Raw genomic sequence first — 23,718 nt, 5'->3', positions numbered from 1 at the left:
GCTACATGTTTCCTTCCAGGTGGAAGCATGTCCATTAGTATAGCACACCAGGCCTATATCTATTCCTTACTCATTTTTAACCATGGATAGGAGAGGAGTAAATTATTTGATGGTGACTTTGAATGCAGAAATAAGCATGCCTACTGCAGCTTTTTCCTCTCTCCTGTCTCCTTAGGGGCAGCTGCATGCAAGGAACATGTAGCCTGCTTTGTCTTCAGTGACTATCTCTGATTTTCTGATCTAATTCTGCTATGTGGTTAAATTTATAATTAATTCTTAGTTTTGGATTATGAAGTCCACTTAGGCTTAGAAGTGTCATATTCTTGATATCAGGTTTATGAGAAATGAAGCTGATATTTTGGTATCTTTCAAATTTCTAATACATCCTCCATACATCTAAATGGGCTCAGACGTTAAGCAGGAAAGATATATTTTGTTTATGGGGATGCCTCAAAAACTGCAAAAGCAAGGGACTAAGGTTTAATGACTTTTATAGTTATAGCATCTAGTACAGTATCTGGCACATAGTAGGTACTTAATTAATGCATTACAGTTAAATCCTTTTGAATAATATCAAGTGCAATGCAAATATATGGGAATAATAATTATTTATTTATTAAGACAGAGTTGTGTTAGTAGATTTGTATATTAAAAATTTCCAGGAGAAACTAACCCATGACCTAGTTGATGCTCCAGGAAATTTACATAATCATTGTCTTAGTTCAGTCTGTTATAACAAAATACAACAAACAGGGTGGCTTTTAAATAACAGAAATTTCAGACTCCTGGAGTTCTGGCCAAGATGGAGTCATAGGTAGAAACCCTTCACTTCCTCACACAACCAACAGGAGAATAACAACCAATCTAAAATCAATAAACAACCAAAAATGCCAGAAAATCAAAATTCATGGAACTCCGACAACCAAGGAATTAAGAAACAATCAACCAGAACAACCAGACCATTAAGGCAGACTGCACTGACTGACTCAGAAAAACTGAGGCGAGGCAGCTGAGGGGCAAGGCTGACTGCTGAGCTCAGCAGAGCTTCGTGGGAGAGACTGACTTAAGGGGAAGACTAAGACTCAGAACTGACTTTGGGCTATGGCTGGGGTTGTCATGGTAAGAGATACTTCCTATCTGACTCAAGAGTCTGTTGGAAAGTACACTAGAGACAAGCAAGCAAGCAAGGTGCATTTTTCCCTTTCTGGCCCCTCCCTCATAGGAAGCTAAGCAAAGAGGGTTGCCCTGCCCTGGTGAATACCTAAGGTCCTGCCCCCTTACAACCTATCAGCTGCACCAAGACAAAGAAATATGGCCCAGATGAAAGAACACAGCAAAACCTCAGAAAGAAAACTAAGTGATGAGGAGACTGACAACCTATCTGATGGACAATCTAAAGCCCTGGTAATCAAAATGCTCACAGAACTGATTAAGCTTGGTCAAAAAAATGAAAGAACAAATGAAAGATACCCAAAATGAAATAAAGCACAATATTCAGGGGGCCAACAGTGACAAGAAGGAAACAAGGATTCAAAGCAATGATTTGGAACAAAATGAAGAAATAAATATCCAACAGGATCAGAACAAAGAAATAAGAATAAAAAAATTAAGAGAGGCTGAGGATTCTCTGGGACAACATGAAACATTCCTATATATGAATTATAAGGGTGCCAGAAGTAGAAGAACAGCATCAAAAAATTGAAAACTTATTTGAACAAATAATGAAGGAAAACTTCCCCAATCTGGTGAAGGAAATAGACTTCCAGGAAGTCCAGGAAGCCCAGAGAGTCCCAAAGAAGTTGGACCCAAAGAGGAACACACCAAGGCACATCATCATTAAGTTACCCAAGATTGAAGACAAAGAGAAAATCCTAAAAGCAGCAAGAGATAAAGAGAAAGTTACCTACAAAGGAGTTGCCATAGGGCTATCAGCTGATTTCTCAAAAGAAACCTTACAGGCAAGAAGGGGCTGAAAGAAGTATTTGAAGTCATGAAAGATGAGGACCTACATCCAAAATTACTCTATCCTGCAGCAAAGCTTTCATTTAGAATGGAAAGGCAGATAAAGTGCTTCTCAGATGAGGTCAAGTTAAAGGAGTTCATCATCACTAAGCCTTTATTATATGAAACATTGAAGGGACTTATCTAAGAAAAAGATTATCTTTTTTAAAATATGAACACTAAAATGACAGCAAATTCACAACTATCAACAAATGAACCTAAAAGAAAAGAAAAACAATGAAAACAAAAACTAAGCAAACAACAAGAACATGAACAGAATCAGAGAAATGGACATCACACAGAGGGAGCTCAGTGGGAAGGGGGAAGGGAGGAATAGAGGGGAAAAGGTACAGGGAAGAAGAAGCACAATTAGTAGGCATAAAATTGACAGGGAGAGATAAAAAAATGCTATAAGAAACAGAGGACTCAAAGGACTTATATCTACAACCCATGGACTGAGGGGAGGATGCTGGAGGGTTGTGAGGGCAGGGTGGAAGGGGGATAAAGGGGAATAATTGGGGAAAACTGTAATAGCATAATCAATAAAAATACTTAAAATACATAACAGAAATTTATTCCTTACAGTTCTGGAGGCTGGAAAGCTGAGATCAGAATGATATGGTGAGGACCCTCTTTTATGTTGCAGACTTCTTGTTGTAGATTCATGTGGCAGAGGAGAAGAGATATTTCTCTGGGATATCTTTTATAGGAGGACTAATCCCATTCATGATAACTCAGCCCTTATGACCTAATCATCTCCAAGAGACCTCTTCTCCTCATGTTATCCACTTGGATATTAGGTTTTCAACATGTTAATTTTGGGGGATCACAGACATTCAGAGCACAGCAACCATGCCCTGTGCTCCAAACATTTTGTAAAGTAGAATGGAAACCCTAGTCTTCCTGCATATATTACATATTGAAAAACTTAGGTACAAAGTAGTAATACAATTTATTTACGCTCTCACAGCAAGTTTATAGTCATATTTAGAGTAGAATAACAACTTTTGACTAATGTAGTACTTACTTTAAAATTCAGTGGGATATACTGAGACCATACGTGTAAGCTTCCAAATCACTAAATGTAGATGTCAAAATTGTTCACAAGTCCATTTGGAATATCAGAACCAGAAAAATAAACAACCTAATTAAAAAGTGGGCAGAAGACCTGAATAAACACTTCTCCAACAAAGACATACAGATGGTCAACAGATATTTGAAAAGTTGATCAGTCATTAATTATCACAGAAATTCAAATCAAAACCACAATGAAATACCATCTGACACCTGTCAGAATGGCTATCATCAATAAATCAACAAACAACAAGTGCTGGTTAGGATGTGGAGAAAAGGGAACCCTAGTGCATTCTTGGTGGGAAGGCAGATTGGCACAGCCATTAAGAAAAACATTATGGAGGTTCCTCAAAATTAAAAAAATGGGATTGCCTTATGGCTCAGTGATTCCATTTATGGGAATATATCAGACAAAACCCCAAAACATTCATTCAAAAGAATGTATGCACCCAGATGAGTGGATAAAAAAGCCATGGTATATATGCATAATGGAATACTACTTGACCATAAAAAAAACAGAATGTTACCTTTTGTGACAACATTGGATGGACACAGAGGGTATTATGCTAAGTGAAATAAGTCAGGCAGAAAAGGCAAATATCATATGATTTCACTTTTATGTGGAATCTAAGTAACTAAATAAAATAGATTCATACATACAGAGATCAACAGACTGACAGCTGACAGGAGAGGGGGTTGGGGAGGCTGAGTGAAACAGGTGAAGGGATTAAAAAGCACAAATTGGTTCTTACAGAACAGTTACAGAGATTTAAATCACAGCATAGGGGATATAGTCAATAATAACATAATAACCACATATAGAGCCAGATGGGTACTTGAGAAATTGGGGAGACTGCTCTGTATATGATTGTCTAAAAACTATGCTGTTCATCTGAAACACAAAATAATAGTGAATGTAAACTGTAATTGAAAAATTAAAAAAAAAGAAATAGCTGGATACGTTCTGGGACCTTTGCATCACAAAGTCATTGAGGATGTTTGGATGCAGGAAGTGAGAGACTATGGGCATTTAAAATGTCGTGAAGATTTGACTGTTATGAGAAGAGTAATTACCAGTAAACTGCCACATTTGTAGAAACAGCAACAGATGTGTGACAACTGGGTTAATTGAATGTCTGGTGGGCCTTTTTCTATATTATCAGATAATCGCATGGCATATTAGGGAAAAGAAAGCAGGTTTGACCATTTAAATGTCAAATGAGAATAAATATCACCTGGGGAGTGTGCTGATCTAATGGTTTGTTTTTCTTAGCTTGCAAGATAATCTAGTAATTAATTTTTGATGGTGTGGTAATAAATTTTATACCTAGAGAGAACATTCTATTATTTGTTTTTATACCATATTTTGTTTTCTTTATTTTCAAATATGACTGAAGTCAAGTTTATTCGTTACTTAGATTATTTTTGCATTTTGAAATTTTATTCCTTTTTAAAATTTTTGTTCAGTTATAGTTGTCCCGCCTTTTCCCCATTGCTCACCCCTGACCCATCCCCCCACTCCCACAGTCAATCCCTCCCCCATTGCCCATGCCCATGAGTCTTGTATTTGTGTTCCTTTTCTTGCTGCTTCCCCTTCTTTCCCACTATCCCTCTTGCCCCTCCCCTCTGGTTACTGTCAGTTTGATCTTTATTGGCCCACCTGAAACTTTGTAAATGTTATAATTTAATGCAAGGCAAAATTATATAAACCTCAAACATTAGTTAAGTAAGATTAATACAGACCTATCAAAAAGAATTTCAAAGCCATAAGAGCTTTGATTATTCTTATAAAGTTTTTAATTTCTGCAAATACAGCAGAGTAAACATTCTTACTTATGAGACTGAAGAATTTTATTAAATTGTGAAATATTCATAGTAAGATTAAGATGGATTGAAGAAGCACAAACCACAATCATATGGCTTTGTTTTTCAATATCCTGATAAATTATATCAGCTAGGGAAAAAATCATTGAGTGCTTTATTGTATACATTTTTACCTAGATTTCATTTTGTACATTATAAAGTGTCAAATTCCAAATAAAATATTATATGTAGAGAGAAGTCTTTCTCTAATCCTTTATGACTATATACTCCCATAGAAACCAGTATTAAACTGTTCACTTCCTTGAGGTCAATCTGATGAGGTATGGCATGATTTTAATGTGAACCCTTTATTGTCCTGTAATGTCATGATATACATGATTTTATGTAGAATAGGAAGTTCTCATTTCTAGTTGCTTGGCTCTTCTTCTTCTACTTTGAGTAAAGTATCCACAAATATTCCTATGCCTTCCAGTGACCAGAAATCCTCCACTTCCAGAGGCTTTTTGGGAAAGGACGTAGAAAGGCTGTGTAGAAATATGTGGTACCCAATTTTCATCATCCAGTCAAACAGAGCCTGTGAACTGCAAGACTTAAAAACCACCTCAAGATACTCCCATTTGGACACCAGAGAGCAACAGTAATTACTTCCTTAGCTGTTTCAAGAGGTTCTTTTTTTTTTCTTTAGGTTGAGTAGGGTTTCACTATTTCCTTATCTTTTTATTTTTATTTTAATTGTTGTTCAAGTACAGCTTTCTGCCTTTTACTCCCACTCCAGCACACCACCCCAGCCCTCCCCACCTCCCTAACCTTTCCACCTCTCCCTAGTTTTTGTTCATGTGTCCTTTACACTTGTTCCTGCAAACCCTTCCCCTTTTCCCCTGAAATCCCCTCCCCTCTCTCCTCTGAATACTCTCAGACTGTTGTCTATTTTAGTGTCTTTGGCTATATTTTGCCTGTTTGTTTGTTTTATAGATTAGGTTCCTGTTAAAGGTGAGATCATATGGTATTTGTCTTTCACTGCCTGGCTTATTTCACTTCGCATAATGCTTTCCAGTTCCATCCATGCTGTCCCAAAGGGTAGGAGATCCTTCTTTCTTTCTGCTGCATAGAATTCCACTGTGCAAATGCACCATAGTTTTTTGATCCATTCATTTACTGATGGGCACCTAGGTTGCTTCCAAGACTTGGCTATTGTAAATTGTGCTGCTATGAACATTGAGGTGCATAGGTTCTTTTGGAATGGTGTTTCAGGGTTCTTAGGATATAATTCCAGCAGTGGAATTGGTGGGTCAAAAGGCAGATCCATTTTTAGTTTTCTGAGAAAATTCCATACTGTTTTCCACAGTGGTTGTACCAGTCTGCAATACCACCAACAGTGCACTAGATTCCCCCTTTCTTCACAACCTCTCCAACACTTGTTTGTCGCTTTCTTTATGATGGATATTCTGAAAGGTGTGAAGGGGTATCTCACTGTGGTTTTAATTTGCATCTCTCTGATAGCTAGCAATACTAAGCATCTTTTCATGTGTCTCTGGAACCTCTATATATCCTCCTTGGAGAAGTGTCTGATCAAATCCTTTGCCCATTTTTTAACTGGGTTGCTTGACTTCTTACAGAGGAGTCATCATGTGAGTTCTTTATGTATTTTGGACATTAAACCCTTCTTTGAGGTATCATTGGCAAATATGTTTTCCCATATGGTTGGTTATCTTTTTATTTTAATACTGTTTTCTTTAGCCATGCAGAAACTTTTTATTTTGATGAGATCCTGTTTGTTTATTTTTTCCTTTATGTCCATTGCTCTAGGGAACATATCAGTAAAAATGTTGCTGTGTGAAATATCTGAGATGTTCCTGCCTATGTTCTCCTCTAGGACTTTAATGGTGTCACAGCTTATATTTAAATCTTTTAACCACCTTTAATTTATTTTTGTGTATGGTGTAAGTTGGTACTCGAGTTTCATTTTTTTTTTTTTTTTTGCATGTAGCTGTCCACATCTCCTAACACCATTTGTTGAAGAGGCTATTTGAACAACATTTTATGTTGCTGCACCCTTTGTCGAATTGACCATAGAGACCTGGGTTTATCTCTGGGCACTCTGTTCTGTTCCATCGGTCTATGTGCCTATTTCTTTTCTGTTATGTTTTTGTTTTTGTTTTTTATGTGCTTGTCTTTATGCCAGTACCAGGCTGTTTTGATTACAGTGGCCTTGTAATACAGTTTGGTATGAGGTATTATGATCCCTCCTGCTTTGCTCTTCTTTCTCAAAATTGCAGCAGCTATTCAGGGTCATTTATGGTTCCATATACATTTTTGAGGTGTTTGTTCTATGTCTGTGAAATATGCCATTGGTACTTTAACACGTATTGCATTGAATTTGTAAATTGCTTTGGGTAGTATGGACATTTTGATAATGTTAATTCTTCCTATCCATGAACACAGTATATGTTTCCATTTATTTGTGTCTTCCTTGATTTCTTTCTTCAGTATTGTGTAGTTTTCTGAGTACAGGTCTTTCACCTAATTGGTTAGGTTTATTCCTAGGTATTTTTCTTTTTGCTATATCGAATGGGATTTTTTCTTGATTTCTGCTTCTGATGTTTTATTGTTGGTATAAAAAAATGCCTTTGATTCCTGGATATTGACTTTGTATCCCACTTTTTTGCCAAATTCATTTAAGAGGTTGAACAGTTTTTTGGTGGAGTCTATAGAATTTTCTATGTATACTATCATGTCACCTGCAAAGACAGCTTTGTTTCCTCCTTTCCATTTTGGATGTCTTTTATTTCCTTTCCTTGTCTGATCACTGTGGCTAAAACTTTGAATACTCTGTTGAATAGAACTGGTGAAAGTGGATAATCTTGTCTTGTTCCTGATCTTAGTGGAAAAAATTTTAGTTTTTGTCCATTGAGCATGATGTTGGCTGTAGGTCTCTCATATATGGCCTTTATTATGTTGAGGAATGTTCCCTCTGTTCCCACTTTGTTGAGTGTTTTATCAGAAATGGGCACTGTACTTTATCAAATGTTTTTTCTGCATCTATTGATATGATCATGTGTTTTTTTCATCTTTGCTTTTGTTTATGTGATGTATTACATTTACTGATTTGCAAATATTGAACCATCCTTGCATCCCTGGAGTGAATCCCACTTGGTCATGGTGTATGATCTTTTTAATGTATTGTTGGATGTGGTTTGCCAATATTTTGTTGAGTATTCAGGCATCTATGTTCATCAGTGATATTGGCTTGAACTTTCCATTATTTCATGTGTTTTTATCTGGTTTTGGGATTAGGATGATTTGGGCTTTATAAAGAGAGTTTGGGAGTCTTCCATCCTTTTGGATCTTTTTTAATAGTCTGTGAAGGATAGAGGTTAGCACTTCCTTTAATGCTTTGTAGAATTCTCCTGTGAAACCCACTGGTCCAGGGCTTTTGTGTGTGGGGAGTTTTTTGATTACTGCTTCAATTTCATCTGCTGTTATTGGTCTGTTCAGGATTTTGGCTTCTTCTTCATTGAGTTTTGGAAGATTATATTTTTCTAGAAATGTGTCCATTTCACCTAGGTTTTCAAATTTATTGGCATATAGTTCTTGGTAGTAATTTCTTAGAATCGTTTGTATTTCTGTGGTATCAGTTCTAATCTCTCCTCTTCCATTTCTGATTGTGTTTATTTGTGTCCTCTCTCTTTTTTTCTTGATAACCCTGCTTAAAGGCTTGTCAATTTTGTTTGTCTTTTCAAAGAACCAGCTTCTGGATTTATTGATCCTTAGAATTATACTTTTAGTTTCTATGTCATTTAATTGTCCTCTGATCTTGGTTATTTCCTTCTTTCTACTTGCTCTGGGCTGTGTTTGCTGTTGTTCCTCGAGTTCTTGTAGGTGTAGGGTTAGGTTGTGTATTTGAAATATTTCTATCTTTTTTAGGTAGGCCTGTATTGCTATTGACTTCCATCTCAGGACTGCCATCGCTGTGTCCCATAAGTTTTAGGTTATTATGAGTTCATTTTCATTAATTTTCAGCAAACTTTTTGATTTCTTCCCTAATCTTATTCTTGACCCATTCATTGTTTAATAGCATACTATATATTCTTCATGATCCTGAGTGTTTTTTCCCCCCCTTGGGGTTTGTTTCTAGTTTCAGTCCCTCGTGGTTGGAGAAAATGATTGATATGATTTCAATTTTCTTGAATTCACTGAGGCTTGTTTTGTGACCTATTAGGTAGTCTATATTTGAAAATGTTCCATGTGCATTTGAAAAGAATGTGTGTTTAGCTTCTTTGAGATGAAGGGCTCTCCCTAAATATATGACAGTTAAGTCCATTTCATCTAGGGCATTGTTCAATGCCATAATATTTTTGTTGATATTTCATTTGGAAGATCTGTTCATTTTTTACAGTCAGGTCTTAAAATCCCCTACTATAATTGTGTTGCTGTCAATATCTTTCTGGAAGTCCTCTAAGATTTTCTTTATGTATTTGGGTGCTCCTTTGTTGGATGCATATATATTTAAAATGTTTATATCTTCTTGATGGTTTCTTCCCTTGAGTATAATGAAGTGACCTTCTGGGTCTCTTTATGGCCTTTTTTTTTTTTTTTTTGAAGTCTATTTTGTCTGATATGCGCATTGCTACCCTGCTTTTTTTTTCCTGTTTGTTTTCTTGTTAAATTTGTTTCCAGCCCTTCACTTTCAGTTGTATAGGTCTTTTGTCCTGAGATGGGTCTCTTGTAGGCAGCCTATTTGTGGGCCATGCTCTTTTATCCATTTGGCTATTCTATGTCGTTTGATTAGAGCATTTAATCCATTTATGTTAAAGGATATTATTGATAGGTACTTATTCATTGCCTTTTTCATACTGTGTTCCTCTCTGCCTCTCTCTTTTCCTTCCTTTCCTTGAAGCATTCTCGTTAGCATGTATTGCTGAGCTGGTTTGCAGGAGGTATATTCTTTTGGACTTCTTTCGTCTGGGAAGCTCCTTTTTTTGGCCTTCTGTCTTGATTGAGAGCCTTGCTGGGTAAAGTAGCCTTGGTTGCCAGCCTCTGGTTCTCATTAATTGGAGTATTTCTTGCCATTCTCTTCTGGCTGGGAGTTTCCATTGAGAATCAGCTGCAAGACTTACCGGGGCTCCCTTGTAAGTTACTTCCTGTTTCTCCCTTGCTGCCTTAAAGATTCTCTCTTTGTCTTGACATTTTGCCATTTTAATTATGATGTGTCTTGAGGTGGGCCTCTTTGGGTTCCTCTTGATTGGAACTCTTTGTGATTCCTGGACTTGTGTGACTTTTTCTCTCAACAAATTAGGGAAGTTTTCCATCATTACTTTTTCAAATAGGTTTTCTATTCCTTGCTCTTCTTCTTCTCCTTATGGTATCCCTATTATTTGGATATTTTTACGTTTCATATTGTGCTGCATTTCTCTTAATCCCTCTTCATTCTTCCTGAGTCTCTTTTCCTCTTCTTGCTCTTTCTGCCTTTTTTTTCTACTTTTTCCTCCAGCTCACTGATCTGTTCACCTGCTCCATTGATTCTGCTTTTGATTCCTTCTACTGTGTTCTTCAGTTCAGAAACTGTATGCTTCATTTCCTCTTGGCCCTTGTTGATAGTTTCTATTTCTGTTTTCATGTTGATATTGTTTGCAGTAAGTTCATTGTAGTTTCCCTGTAGTTTCTGGTAATTCTCTGTGAGCTCATTGAGCTTCCTGAACCGTAGCTTTGAACTTGATATGTGATAGTTTAGTTGCCTTTATTTCATTTAGCATTCCTTCTGAGGCTTCCTCCTTTCCTTTCATTTGGGCAATGTTTCTTTGTCTTTCCATTGTTTGTTAAACTCTTCTTGTTAGCTTCAGCTTCTTAAATTTATCTGTTCTGGCTCCCTGGGTTTCTGCTGTGAACTTCTATGATAGAAAACCAGTGAGATTCAGTGGTCCTGTCTCCTTGATCTCCCGAGCTCACTGGTCTTGGGCTGTCATTTAACTTGGATCTGTGTTTGTCTTTGGGTTTTGATTTTTGTTGGGTTTTTCTTTGGTGGGTCTGTCCCACCAGCTGGTTAACTGAGGGTCATTCTGTCCACCCCCTCTTGTATTCTGTTGTGCTTTTTGGGCAGTTCATGTTGAAGCTGGTTCTTCTGTTTGTACAGGTTTTGAGGATTCTCTCTTGCTCTTTTTCAGTTGTTTGTTCTGGGCAATTTCTCCACTACTTAGTTGTATTTCCAGATAGGTCCTGGATTGAGGTTTGTGTGATTACCACTCCCTCCTTTACCTTCTTCTGTTGTTATCTGTTGGTGGCTCCTTTGTTGTTGTGTTTCCTCTTCCAGTGGGTATCCTGGTGTTCACAGCTTCTACCTACTCCATTTTTGTGATTAGTTGGAGAGGGAAGGCAAAATGGTTTAAAACAACAAGAGAGTATTCTATGATACTTACAGTAGCAGCCAGTAGAGAAGTGATAGATCCTTTGGCTATGTGTAGTGTTACCTGTGATCTTCCACCCAACTAGCCACTTTTTAGAAAGGATGGAAAGAAGATAAGACTCTTGTTGGGAAGAGAAGGATTGTGAATTGGATCTATAAAGCAGTGAGGTTGTGTGAGGTCAGATTCTGAGGTAAGGTGAGTGTGAAGGATAGTAAGTAGGTGTAGTGTGTGAGAGAATAGAGCTAACCACTACAGTATAGAGTTCAGGGAACTGTGAAGTTGGGTAAGATCTGGGAGGGGAGTTTTGTAGTATTTACAATTGTGTGGAACAGCTATTATTTATAATATTGTAGCAACAATCATATGACAGGATCTATGTCATCTGGATAACAAGAATAGGGAGTATAGGTCCTTGATTAGTGTGCTAATGAAACACAAGTGAAGTGAAGTACAGTAAATTAGCAATACACTATGAAAGAGAGAGCTGGGGAAACCTGTCAAATGATACAATTTAACCAGCCAAGCAAAGAAGACCAAACAGAAAGAAGGGGAATACAAAAATACTATTAAAATGAAATATGGAAGAATAATGAAAAATAATAATACATATATGCAATAACTTGCAGGTTCTTTGTAATAGAATAAATAGCAAATAGCAAAGTGTAATTAGTCTCACTGTCTCAGCTGTTGTGTTGATCCCTCTTTGGGTCCAACTCTGGTATTTTCACAGTTTCTGTTTCTTTTGTCTCACTTGTGGGTATTTAAAAGAAGAAGGAGGAGGAGGAGGAGGAGGAAAGAAGAAGATGGAAGGAAGAATAGATAAAATTGGAAAGAAAGGAAGAAGGAATAAAACAAGAAAGAAGGAAAGAGAGGAAAAAGGAGATGAAAGATAAAAAAATTAAAAATTAAAAAAAATAAAGAATTACTTTAAAAAAAAAAAGCCTCTTGCTGGCTTCAAACTAGCCAAACTGGTTTTCCTGGTCTTGCTGTCTGCAGAAGGCTGAGGGGCAATGGTTTTGCTTTTCTCCCTTCCTTATCTGCACTCAGTCATCCCTGGGAGCACACTCTCCCCAGGGCTAGCTGGGTGCCTCTCCCATGGGCTATGGGTGTAGGGTCCAGGCCTTCCTCAGAACACATTCTCCCCAGGGTTACAGGTGTTGGCTCAAGGACTTCTTCAGAGGGCACTCTCCCCAGGTTGTGGGCATGTGTACTTGGCCAGGCTACCTCTTATCCCTCAGGTGCAGTTGCACACTCTTCCCAGGGATACAAGGGTACACAGGGCCTTCTGCGCCACCTCAGGAGCACTGCCCAGCTGGGTGGGGAGGAGGCTGGGGTGACTGCTGCAGGACAATTCCCCAGTGCCTCTTTTTTCACTTTTTCTTTTTGAGAAATTCCTCCTATTCAAGCCTGCTGCTCTGTACAGAGGTCTGGTCTTTCACACTGCACAATTCTCCAACCAGACCAGGAACTAGCCATTTCAGGGCACATCATGGCCCAACTCTCAACTCACCACAGCCAGGGTCCACAGACTCTCTGGGTGTTCACAGCCCCTGTGTGTTTGCCACTTAATCTTTATTCCCTTCTCTGCGACTTCAAGCAAGCAGGTCTCTCCTGGTTCTGTTCAAACCTTGTTTGTCAGAGGAGGGAGCAGTTGACCTTGTTCTCTCCCAAGAACCCTGTGGCAGACCCAGTGGGCACCGGCCCTGGGGCTGCAGCTGCCCTGTTCCCCATGTTGGTCCCAGAGATCTTATTGTCCTAAAGCACTCTCCTTTCCATATGGCTTTTCAATGTCCACTACAATTTTTGGTCTCCTGTTTTCATATATGCTGGGGTACTGTTGACTGTTTGCTCTGTTCCTTCGTAGATTGGCTAGGTTTTTCTCCCATGTTTAGGGAGAAGTGGAATCCACTCCCTCCTACCTTGCCACCATCTTCCCTCTCTCTCAAGAGGTTCTTCAAGTTAATCTGGATCCTCCTTCTGTGTGGACTGTTCAGCAGGTGGTGAAACTTTGTTTGAAGGCTTAGGCAAGTTCCCTCTCTTTGCTGCTTTTCTGTTTGATATTTCAAAAGACGTCTTGACTCTCATTTTCAAGCACCAAATCGTCATCACTATAGGTCAAGGATCCCACAACAGTGCTCCAGACACAAGAGGGTAAGTGTGGCAGACTCTGGCCAGCAGAGTCCACCAGTTGTGACTGAAGATGAAAATAAATGTACAGGCTAAAGCAATCCGTAGAGAAAAAGGGGACAGCATGGCCACTCTCTCAAGAGGAGAGCACCACAATCCTCCTTAGACAGGGTTTTATTGTTTTCTCAGGTCTTATATCAAAGAAGGATTTACTAACTATTACATAGAATACTATTGTCTACATTTTAAGTACAATCAAGGACATGAAAACAACATATGCAGAAGAGAAAAGTGGTGAGCTGATTACTTCTGTCTTTGGGAAAATTCACACAGGCTTTGGAAATTATTTTGAAGATAGACAATACACATTTATTGTTTCAGACCAGGGTGATGGAGGTTCAGCAAGAGCAATCCATAATAGTCTGTATGCATTTTCTAGACCTGATTCCCACGGGAAAACTCAGTTTGAAGGTCTGGCTCTTGTCCACCACCTTGCTTCTGGTTTTCCATACAGAGCTGAGTCACATTTGCCAAGTTAAAACAAACTGGTCCCCTACAGGTGATCACAGAGAGGAGAAAAATGACAAGTACCTCACAAGATGCTATGGTGGCAGAAGGTCCTCCTCTCCAGAGCACATGCTATTATTAAATTATATGGCAAAGACATTGCTATAACATTTCCTATTTTTAGCTTTAATGTGAAGGCTTTGCAAAATGCACATTGTTGTGAATTTCTGAAGCCATGTTCCTATCCTAGCACCACTATATAGAAATGTAAATAGTACTGAAGTCAGTGAGCATGACACTTCCACAGAGTTGGGCTGCTGGGGTATTAAATTTTGACATGTGGAAGAAAGAGTATAAAACTGGCAGGAGACCAGAAATATAGTTACTGTCTGTGTTACTCAATAGTTTAGGGATTTAGAACAATTAATTGTTGACATCTCTTTGCTTTAGTCAGTTCCCTGTCACTAAAATTAGATGGTTGAATTAGATGAGCTCTATAACCCTTCTGTGGTTCTATCCCATTGCAGGGGAAAAAGGTTGTGTTTTAGATTTTTTCTTGAAATGTAAGAGATATTTAAGACAAATAATAAAGATTACTATCCTACAGTAGAAAATATATTAAAAAGCATTCAGTATTTGTTGGTGGTTGAGTTATTGGAATATTATCTTATATAAACTGTTGAGTATGAAAAGTAGAAAAAAACTGCATAACTTCAGTCATGAGAGTCCTTTTTGTTTCCCCAAATATGTCTATATTATCTGCTACTATTTTGACATTAGTGTAATTTATACTAGTTGCTGAATTAGAAAAGGCTATAAGGATTCATCCAAGTGTAGATAATCACTACACACACATTTCCAGTAGAGTGGATCAATAGATTTTAAACTTCAGTCTTCACCAAAATCATCCAGAGAGCTTGCAAGAAGTGCAAATTCTGATCAGTAAGACAGCTACTGCACTTAGAGAAAACCACCATAGATGTTAAAGTTCCTGAGTTAAACTTCTAACTCTATCACTTATTAGTTCCATGCTTAGCCCCCAGCCTTCTCAGATGTCATTTCCCAGTATCTGCTCTAACTCCTCCACATTCTTTATCTCACATCATGGGTGCAACACCAACTAAGTTAGGTGGTATCCTATTTGTTCTCCTGCTTGGTAGGAAAGCCCCCTCTGTGAACGTTACTATTCATTTCCCTTACTGCAAAATTGAAGTTATCCAATGTACAACTACTCTGTCTCCTCCTCCCCTCTCTGTCCCCTCTCCTGTCCAGGCATGGCTACCATGTTTCCACCCCAATTGTAGTTACAGTAATCAACAAATTCAATCTAAGTACTTTTTGAATTTACTCTTTTCACAACTCTTGTAGTTCCCTGTGTGCAAAACACAGAGCCAACTCTACTGCCCCATTCCAACTGTTCTAGCTGCCTCATCCCATTTCATACAGCATTTACCTGTACTCTAGCTGTTGTATATGGTAGTCATGAAATCAGGAGAGACTTCTCAGAATAAGCTGTATTTGGGCTGGGCTTTGATGAATAGGACAGGATTGTGCAGAGGTGAGGGGAAAGGATATTCCAGAAAAAGCAATAGTATGATCAAATGCATACAAGATTAGAGCATTGGTTTTCAAACTTTAGTGTGTATAAGTAACACCTCAGGTGTGGTGGACTCCGGCCAACAGAGTCTGCCTATTGTGACTGAAGACGAGAATAAATGCACTGGTGACAGCAATCCTGTGGAGAAAAAGGGAACAGCACAGCCACTCTCTCAAGGGGTGAGTGCCTCTGAGTGCCTCAGCCACTCTCTCAACAGGAGAGTGCACTAACCCTTGCCTAGACAAGCTTTTATTGTTTTTCTCAGGTCTTATATCAAACAAGGATTTATTATCTATTACATAGAATATTACTGTATACATTTTAGGTACAATCAAGGAAATGAAAATAACATGCAGAGGGGAATGGCAGTGAGCTGCTTAGCTCTGTCCTTGGGAAAATTCACACAGACTTTGGAAATTACCTTGAAGATAGACATTTGTTGTTTTAGGCCAGGGTGATGGAGTTTTAGCAAGAGCAAGCCATAACAGTCTGTATGCACTCTTTAGGCCTGATTCCCACAAGAAAACTCAGTTTGAAGATCTGGCTCCTGCCCACTGTTGGGAACCACCCTGCCTGGTTTCAGAAACTGTAACACGCCCCCCCCCCCTCCATGGCTAAGGCATAGTAAGGAGACAAAGCTTATCTCCCTGGCAGGAGCACCACTCCTGCTCCTTTTACTTCATCCATAACTGGCCCCCAATGCTTGATCGGTTAGCCAATGACAGGTAAGATTCCCCAAGGGGAGAATTACCTAAGACAAGCACAGTCACAGGGAGGCCCCAGGGAAGGACTTGGGGGGGCTATAGAAAAAAAGGGTGATGGACCCTCACTCCTCAGCTTTGACATAGTCTGAGTCCTCATTCTGTCTGCAAGAAGTCTCCTAATCTCTTTTCTACCTTACTTCCCCTCCCTGACTTAAGCCTGAAACAATGACAGAGGGCAGTGCAGCCCTGTGCTGGAAAGGGCAGGTTCCCCAGGTGATCAGGCCTGAGAAAGAATAAGTAAAATCTTGTGAAACCTGCTTTGCTAAGAATGCTCTCAATTAAATGATAAGGGTCAGAGCAGGAAATTAGTTTGTTTCCCAAAGTTTTCTAGCCCTTTAGCTAACAGACCCTGACTCAGAATAAGCCCTCATAGTTCTTTGTATGCTATCTATTGTTTGACCCTTGCTGCCTGACAATGATTAATGAGCTTTACCTGTATTCCTGTGCAAATTGAACCCAATAAAAGCTTGTCAAGGCAAGGGTCAGGGTGTTCTCCTCTTGATAGAGTGGCCAGGCCACTCTGAGGTGCTCTCCCCTTGAGAGAATAGCTGTGCTGCCCCTTTTCCTCCACAGGACTCAGTAGTCTATGTGAATTCATCTTGTATCTCATCTATAATGCCACAGACAATGTGGGCCGGTGTCCACATCAGTTGGTGCCTGGAACAGGGACCCAGAGGCTATGAGCCATCATTGTGGATGACACACCAACTCAGTGAGAGTACAAGCATATCAGCCCAAGTAAGGGCTTACAACACTGAGTGATTTTCAGTTAGGTTGTAGGGTGTATTGGATTTCAGAGGAAAAGGGTTTTCTTCCTAGGTCACCCTCTCTTGTGACCGCTTTACAACTGTACCTTCTTTAGTAAGCAGGAGCCTTCCTCTCTCTCCCAAGCATTTGCCACAACCTTGCAGGCACAGGTAAAGCAGTTAAAAGCCGCAACGGTGCTCACCACTGGAAGTCACCTGTGACAGGATTAGCTGGTACATGAACTGGATTAGAACACTAGGTTTCCCGCCAGCTACAAGTAAAACTCCATGCAACAAGAGGAACACTGTAAAAACACTCACAAGCCCATCCCTGTGGCACAACACCCAACTAGGTATAGGCTTGGGAGAAAGAGAAAAGACTTTCCTTTTAATCAGCTTTAACAATAGCAACTAGTTACAGGGCTATCTACAAGCATATCAGCAAATTATTTCTTCCAAACTGCCTCTTGCGGCCCTTTTGATTTTGCCTTTTCTCTCCATCTGCCTGTATAAGGAAAAGTGGATAGTGAATGAGTGTTTCTGTTTCGACTAGACTCTGAAGATCGCTTTCCAGAAGAATCTAGTGTTAGTTCCAGGTTTTGTATGAGAGCTTTTGGCATTTGCCAAGCTCTGAAGACAAAAGACACTTCTTCCTCTTGGCTCGAGAAATCAAGTATTCCCACAAGAGTTGGAACCTTGCAAGGGTGTCTGGGATCAATTCCCGAGATGTGCAGGGGCCTTATAGGGGCCTCTAAAACAACTTAATCTAACTTCTGGCTTGTCCGGAAAAGTGCGATATAAAGGTTGGTCACCTAGCACTTCGAGCTTCCCCTCACAGTCCTAAATGCTTGGGGAAGGACCTGAGGCCCATAAGTAGTGTTGGGGTACAAGGAAAGTCCAGTATCCCCCTCCATGACTGTCTTCCACCAACAGCACATTTTTGACCCACTATACTCTCTTCACCAGCAAGAAACAGGATCTGAGGGTGCAGGCAGAGTGAAAGTGAAACTGAAACTGGTTTTGTAATTGCCAAGCTTGCAGCGGGAGGAATTTCAGAAAAGGTTCTTTTATTTGTTAAAAAAAAAAATTTCTTTAAAGGTTTCTAAAAATCCTCAACCATGGGGAACAAGCTCTCTAAGGAACAAGAGCAATGTTTCAAGCAAATTCAGCAGCTTTTTAAGGCTGTTGGATCTCTCCCAGATAACGGATCTTTAGATTTGGAAATATGGGAAAAAGCAGGACAGAGAGGTCCTCATAACCAGGAAAGCTTAAACAAACAGAGAAGGGGCCTATGGGATGATGGTGGCAGAGACTCTAGACTCCTGCTGATCCCTTCCCATGGGTTGCCCCAGCAGCAGCAAGTGTCCTAGCCTCGCCAGCCACACCAGGTGAGCCCAGCTGGGGCACTAGTGTGTGTGTGCTCGCAGCATGGCAGGGCCTGGTCTTTCTGCCAAGGATTGGCAGCAGCAGAGGGCGGAGTTGATCCCCTGCACATCCCCTTCACCCCGTGTGCATGGGAACAAACTTCCTCAGCACCAGTCTCAAGTCGTGACCCACTGGATCCACCCCAGAGGGTGCAGTTCCACATGGCACCTAGAAGCAGACTTAGAACTGGAGCAGATATCATGTCACGAAGGGGAGTTCTACCCAAGTCATCCCTAAGGTAAGAGACAACAGCCCCCATGTTTTGGGATCCTGCCAGCACGCTTAGTTTTGAAAAAAAAATTCTATTTTATTTGCAGGGGGCATTTGTCAGCCCTGCAAAAGTATGTACACTTTTAAATATTTTGGTCCGAAGGGGCAAGTTGGACGAATTCAGCCTTATGTCCTTCCCACCCCACTTAATATCACAGGGACCTCCTCACCCAATGGGGAGTTTAAATCACCCTGCTCTCAGTGTTAACCCTAGAGGGTTGCAACCTCAAATGATCTGGCAAATGGATGTTAATCCTAGACCTAGGAACTACCTGGTCCTGAGAACAAAAGGATAATTAACTCGCTGTTCAAACTCATTGCAGCTTGCAGAAACAGCAGGGAGCCTGTCTTTCCAAGCAGACACTTACTCAGGTGCTCCACAGGCCCCTGCCCTCACCAGGGAATCAGCAAAGAATATTAGAGCTCATTGGCTGGAGGCCTTCAGCCACCTAAGCTGTCCACAAGAGATCAAGACTGATAATGGCTCAGGATATATTGCACAAGCCACTCAGGAAGAATGGGGAATTTGACATAAAACAGGTATCCTCTGTAATCCTATAGGTCAAGCAATTGTTAAAAGAGCTCACCAGACCTTTAAAACATCATGAAACAAACAAAAAAGGGGGAGCCAAGAAACACCCCCTGGGAATTTAACTATGCTGGCAATATATATGTACAATTTTTTGAATTGTGGTGATAATTTAAAGTCACCAATAGACAAATACTTTGTGCAAAATAGGCCTTCACTCTCATACCCCTTGTCTTATACAAAGACCTGTTAGGGGAAGGAAGATGGGAAGGCCCAGTTGAACTGTTAACTTGGGGAAGAGGGTATGCTTGTTTACTCTCCAGAAGGACCTTTGGAGCTGCCGGTGAAGAGGGTGAAGCCATATCACAGAAAAGGCTTCCCTGGCCAAGACCCAACTTTGCTCCATTGGGCTCTCCCAATCCACACTTCTCCAAGCTATGTGTCATTCCCCTGAAATGGAACTCCTGCCAGCACTCTTGGAGTGATATTCAACATCGCCTAAGAGCGACTTTTTCTACCAATTTAAAAGGACAAATTACAGCTAGAACTACATCAGCAACTGCAGAACATTCAACACTTGACCAAGCAGGAGGTTTTTCAGACCCTCCATGATAATTTCAGCTGGCTGAACCCCCCAAAATTGGTTTGATGGACTTAATCTGAGAATGTGGGTCTTTGGAGCTGCTGGTTATTTACTGATTCTAATAATCCTTTGTGTACTTTGATGCATTTGCAAATTATTTTCCCAGGGTCATATAAGAGACCAGAAAGTAGCAAGCTTTGTGGGATCTATAGCAGTCCTAACTAAAAACAAGGGAGGATATATAGAGAACGGTTTCACAGGACTTGGAAATGCAGCTCAGCACCCATGTGGAAAACCAGTGGGGGGTGAGTCAACACACAGGACAACACCCATGAAGAAGTTCTCCCATGGGAAATCAGGCCTGCATTATACCTAGGCTGCTTTGTGACTTTCTCTTGCTAAAACTCTTTCACCCTGATTTCAGACAGCAAGCCCTTGCTGCATATCTTTAAAGTAATTTCCTGAAGTCTGTACTAATTCTCTCAAGGACTGAAGTGTAACCAGACCTGTTACTCTTATCGTTCCCTTGCATTTGCAACATTTTTCCATGTTAATCTGTAAGAAGTAATCAGTAACATCCCTTCAGTTTCTATCTGTAAAAAGTAATTACTTAAAGCAAACCTAAGCATAATGAATGAAAATCTTCTTTGATGTATGCTATTAGAAAGCCAATAAAAGCCTGTCAAGGCCAGGGTCAGCATGCTCTCCTCTTGAGAGAGTGGTCAGACTGCTCCAAGGCACTCTCCCTTTGAGAGAGTAGCCGAGCCATCCATTTTCCTACACAGGCCTCAGTAGTCCGTGTGAATGTCTTGTCTCATCCATAATACTGTGGACACTGTGGGCCGGTGTCCGTGTCACTTCACCCTATTCCCCCATTATCCCCTCCCCTCTACTTTCTGGTTACTGTCAGTTCCCAATTTCAATATCTCTAGTTATATTTTGCTTGCTTATTCATTTTTTTATTAGGTTCCAGTAAAATGTGAGATAATATGGCATTTGTCTTTCACTGCCTGGCTTATTTGACTTAGCATAATGCACTCCATTTCCATCTATACTGTTTCAAAGGGTAGGAGCTCCTTCTTTCTGCTATGTAGAATTCCATCATGTAAATGTACAGCAGTTTCTTGATCCACTCATTTACTGATGGGCATCCAGGCTGCTTCCAGCACTTGGCTATTTTAAATTGTGCTGCTATGAACATTGGAGTGGATAGGCTCTTTTGGATAGGTGTTTCAGGTTCTTAGGATATAATCCTAGCAGGAATTGCAGGTTCAAAAGACAGTTCCATTTTTGGTTTTCTAAGGAAATTTCATACTGTTTTCCATAGTATATACACCAGTCTACAATCTCACCTCTCCAACACTTGTTTTTTGTTTCTTTGTTTATGATGGCCATTCTCACTGGAGTGAAGTGGTATCTCATTGTGGTTTTAATTTGCATCTCTTTTCATTTTTTATTTTATTCATTTGTGTTCCCTCTTTGATGAGTCTTACTATTGGGTTTTCCATTTTATTTATTTTTCAATGAACCAGCTTCACTATATTTGTCTTTATATTATATTTTAATTCACTTATCTGTACATAGAACTTTGTTATAGATCTTCTTCTACTTATTTGTGTGCTTTTATTTCTGTGATTTCTTCAGGGATTAACTTAACAATTTTCTTGTCCTATATAGCTATACTGTTTTCTCTTTTAATGGGTTTTATGCCATACTAGGATTTGTTAGGTTGTTTTTCCATTTGTAGAAAAACACGAGTCTCAAGGTAGCCTCAAGGTAGTCTCAAGGTAGATTTAGTTTTCTACATGTTTTCCTCTTTGATCTATTAAGTGTTTAGAAGCATAATGTTTTAACATGATCAGAATGTCCATACTACCCAAAGGAACTATGTATTCAACACAATCCCTATTAAAATACAAGTGACATATTTCAGAGACACAGAACAAACATTTCAAAAAATTACCTACATTATTTACTTCAGGGCATTTTGTTAGGTGAGGAACAACAGATCTTCCTGTAGGAAGTCTGTCTTAAGAGCATTGTCTTAATGAGTCTGAAAGTCTGAAAAAAACAACCTGAGTATAGAGACTAGAATACAGAAGCTTATGGATTGGAATGGCTTCTCAAGCTCCTTCAGGTCAGAACTGAAAACCCACTAAAACACATATCTCCACATTTCCTCTAAGATTCTGAGGCTTGATCTGCCCCCGACATGAAGCAAAATAATCTGCAAAATGTCAATCTTTTCCAATTTGGAGACACTGTAAAAAAAAAGACACATTATAATGACTTTTAAAATTTCAAGTAAGGATGTTAATTGTTCTTCCTTCTGCAGCAAATCAAGTTTTCATACCCTCATTATGAACATTTTAGATTTAGCAAAGGGGTAATTGGACAATTTAGTTAGTGAGATAGTACATTACAGAGAAAGAATTAAACCAATAAGACAGGAATAGACAAGCCTTTATGTGATCATTGAGCATCTATTAATCTTTATAGTATCAATGGAACAAGAGGCTATGAAGGAGCACTGAGAGAGCATGAACACCCTGACACCAGGCAGGTTTAAAACTAAAAGAATAATTATGCCTGCCTTGTGCATCAGTTCCCCACTAGGGGGTGTGTGAGAGGTAACCATACATTGATGTTTGTCTCCTTCGGTTTCTGTCACCCTTAAAAAGAAAGAAATAAAGACATAAAGAAATAAAGAAATAAGGAAATGAAGAAATAAAACCTTAAAAGAAAGAACTCGGAACCAGATACATGTTCTGGTCAAGATGGAGGCATGGGTAGAAACCCCTCACTTCCTTCTACAACCAAAAGGAGGATGACAACCAATTGAAAATTAATAAACAACCAAAAGTACCAGGAAATCAAACTGCATGGAATTCCAACAACCAAGATTTAAAGAAAGAGTCAACCCTACCAATGAGACTGGTAAGACAGATGGACAGAGTGAACTCGTGGTGAGGTTTATGACCATGTGTGGGGGGTCTGCTGAGAGTAATGTGGCAAGGCAGCGGCCTGCATGGGCAGAGATGACTGAAAGGGAAACTGAGATGCAGAGCACGGCAGGGGTTGCCAAGTTGGGAGAAACTCAGTCTCACTTGAGGGTTTGTTGGAAAGTGGGCTAGAGCCTAGCAGTTGACCTGCATGGTTCGCTCTCTGGCCCATCTCTCACTGAGTTGAGAGGAAGAGATGGGCAGGTGCAATGGAGAGGACTCACGGCAAGGCGTTGGCTGCAGTACCGGGACAGGTGAGGTGGTGGCTGGTGGACCTGGTGAGGTGGTGGCCAGTGGAGCCAGTGGAGCCAGTGGTTCCACATTTGAGTGTAGATAAACTGGGAGGAACACCTGGGGAGTGTGAAAGATCACACAACCCAGGGTTCCAGCATGGGGAAATGAAGCCTCAAAAACTGACTGAAAAATCCTATGGGGGTTATGGTGGTGGGAGAAACCCCCAAACTCACAGGAGATTCCATTGGAGAGACCCATAGGTTCCGAGAACATGCAAATAATCACCCACACAAGAATCAGCACCAGAAGAGCCCAATTTGCTTGTGAGTGGCAGAGGAAGTGAGTGAAAGCAGCCAAAAGTCAGGCAAGCAGTATTGGTCCTTCTCAAATGCCTCTACAACATACAGCCCCACCATGCAGTGATGTGGATTCCATCCTCCACGCAGCAAACACCTAAGGCTCCACTCCTTGCTATGTAACAGGCATGCTAAGACAAAAAAACAAACAAACAAACAAAAAAAAACATGACCCAAACAAAAGAACAGATCAAATCTCCAGAAACAGTACAACTAAGTGGGGGAAGAGATAGGTAACCTATCAGAAGCACAGTCCAAAACACTGATAATCAGCATAC

At 40.0% G+C, this 23,718-nt stretch overlaps 1 long non-coding RNA gene across 1 annotated transcript; it reads left to right on the top strand.

The window, feature by feature from the left end:
- Positions 1–13,319: 13,319 nt before the first annotated feature.
- Positions 13,320–22,831, top strand: LOC118498549. The gene is made up of 4 exons (XR_004901039.1): positions 13,320–13,401; positions 13,481–13,487; positions 18,719–18,725; positions 22,820–22,831. It is a non-coding gene; the product is annotated as an uncharacterized LOC118498549 (long non-coding RNA).
- The last annotated feature ends 887 nt before the right edge of the window (positions 22,832–23,718 follow it).

This window comes from Phyllostomus discolor, chromosome X (assembly GCF_004126475.2).
Source record: "Phyllostomus discolor isolate MPI-MPIP mPhyDis1 chromosome X, mPhyDis1.pri.v3, whole genome shotgun sequence".
NCBI classification, from domain to species: Eukaryota; Metazoa; Chordata; class Mammalia; order Chiroptera; family Phyllostomidae; genus Phyllostomus; species Phyllostomus discolor.
The sequence above is the reverse complement of the archived record's forward strand: the minus strand, read 5'-3'. Positions and strand labels throughout refer to the sequence as shown.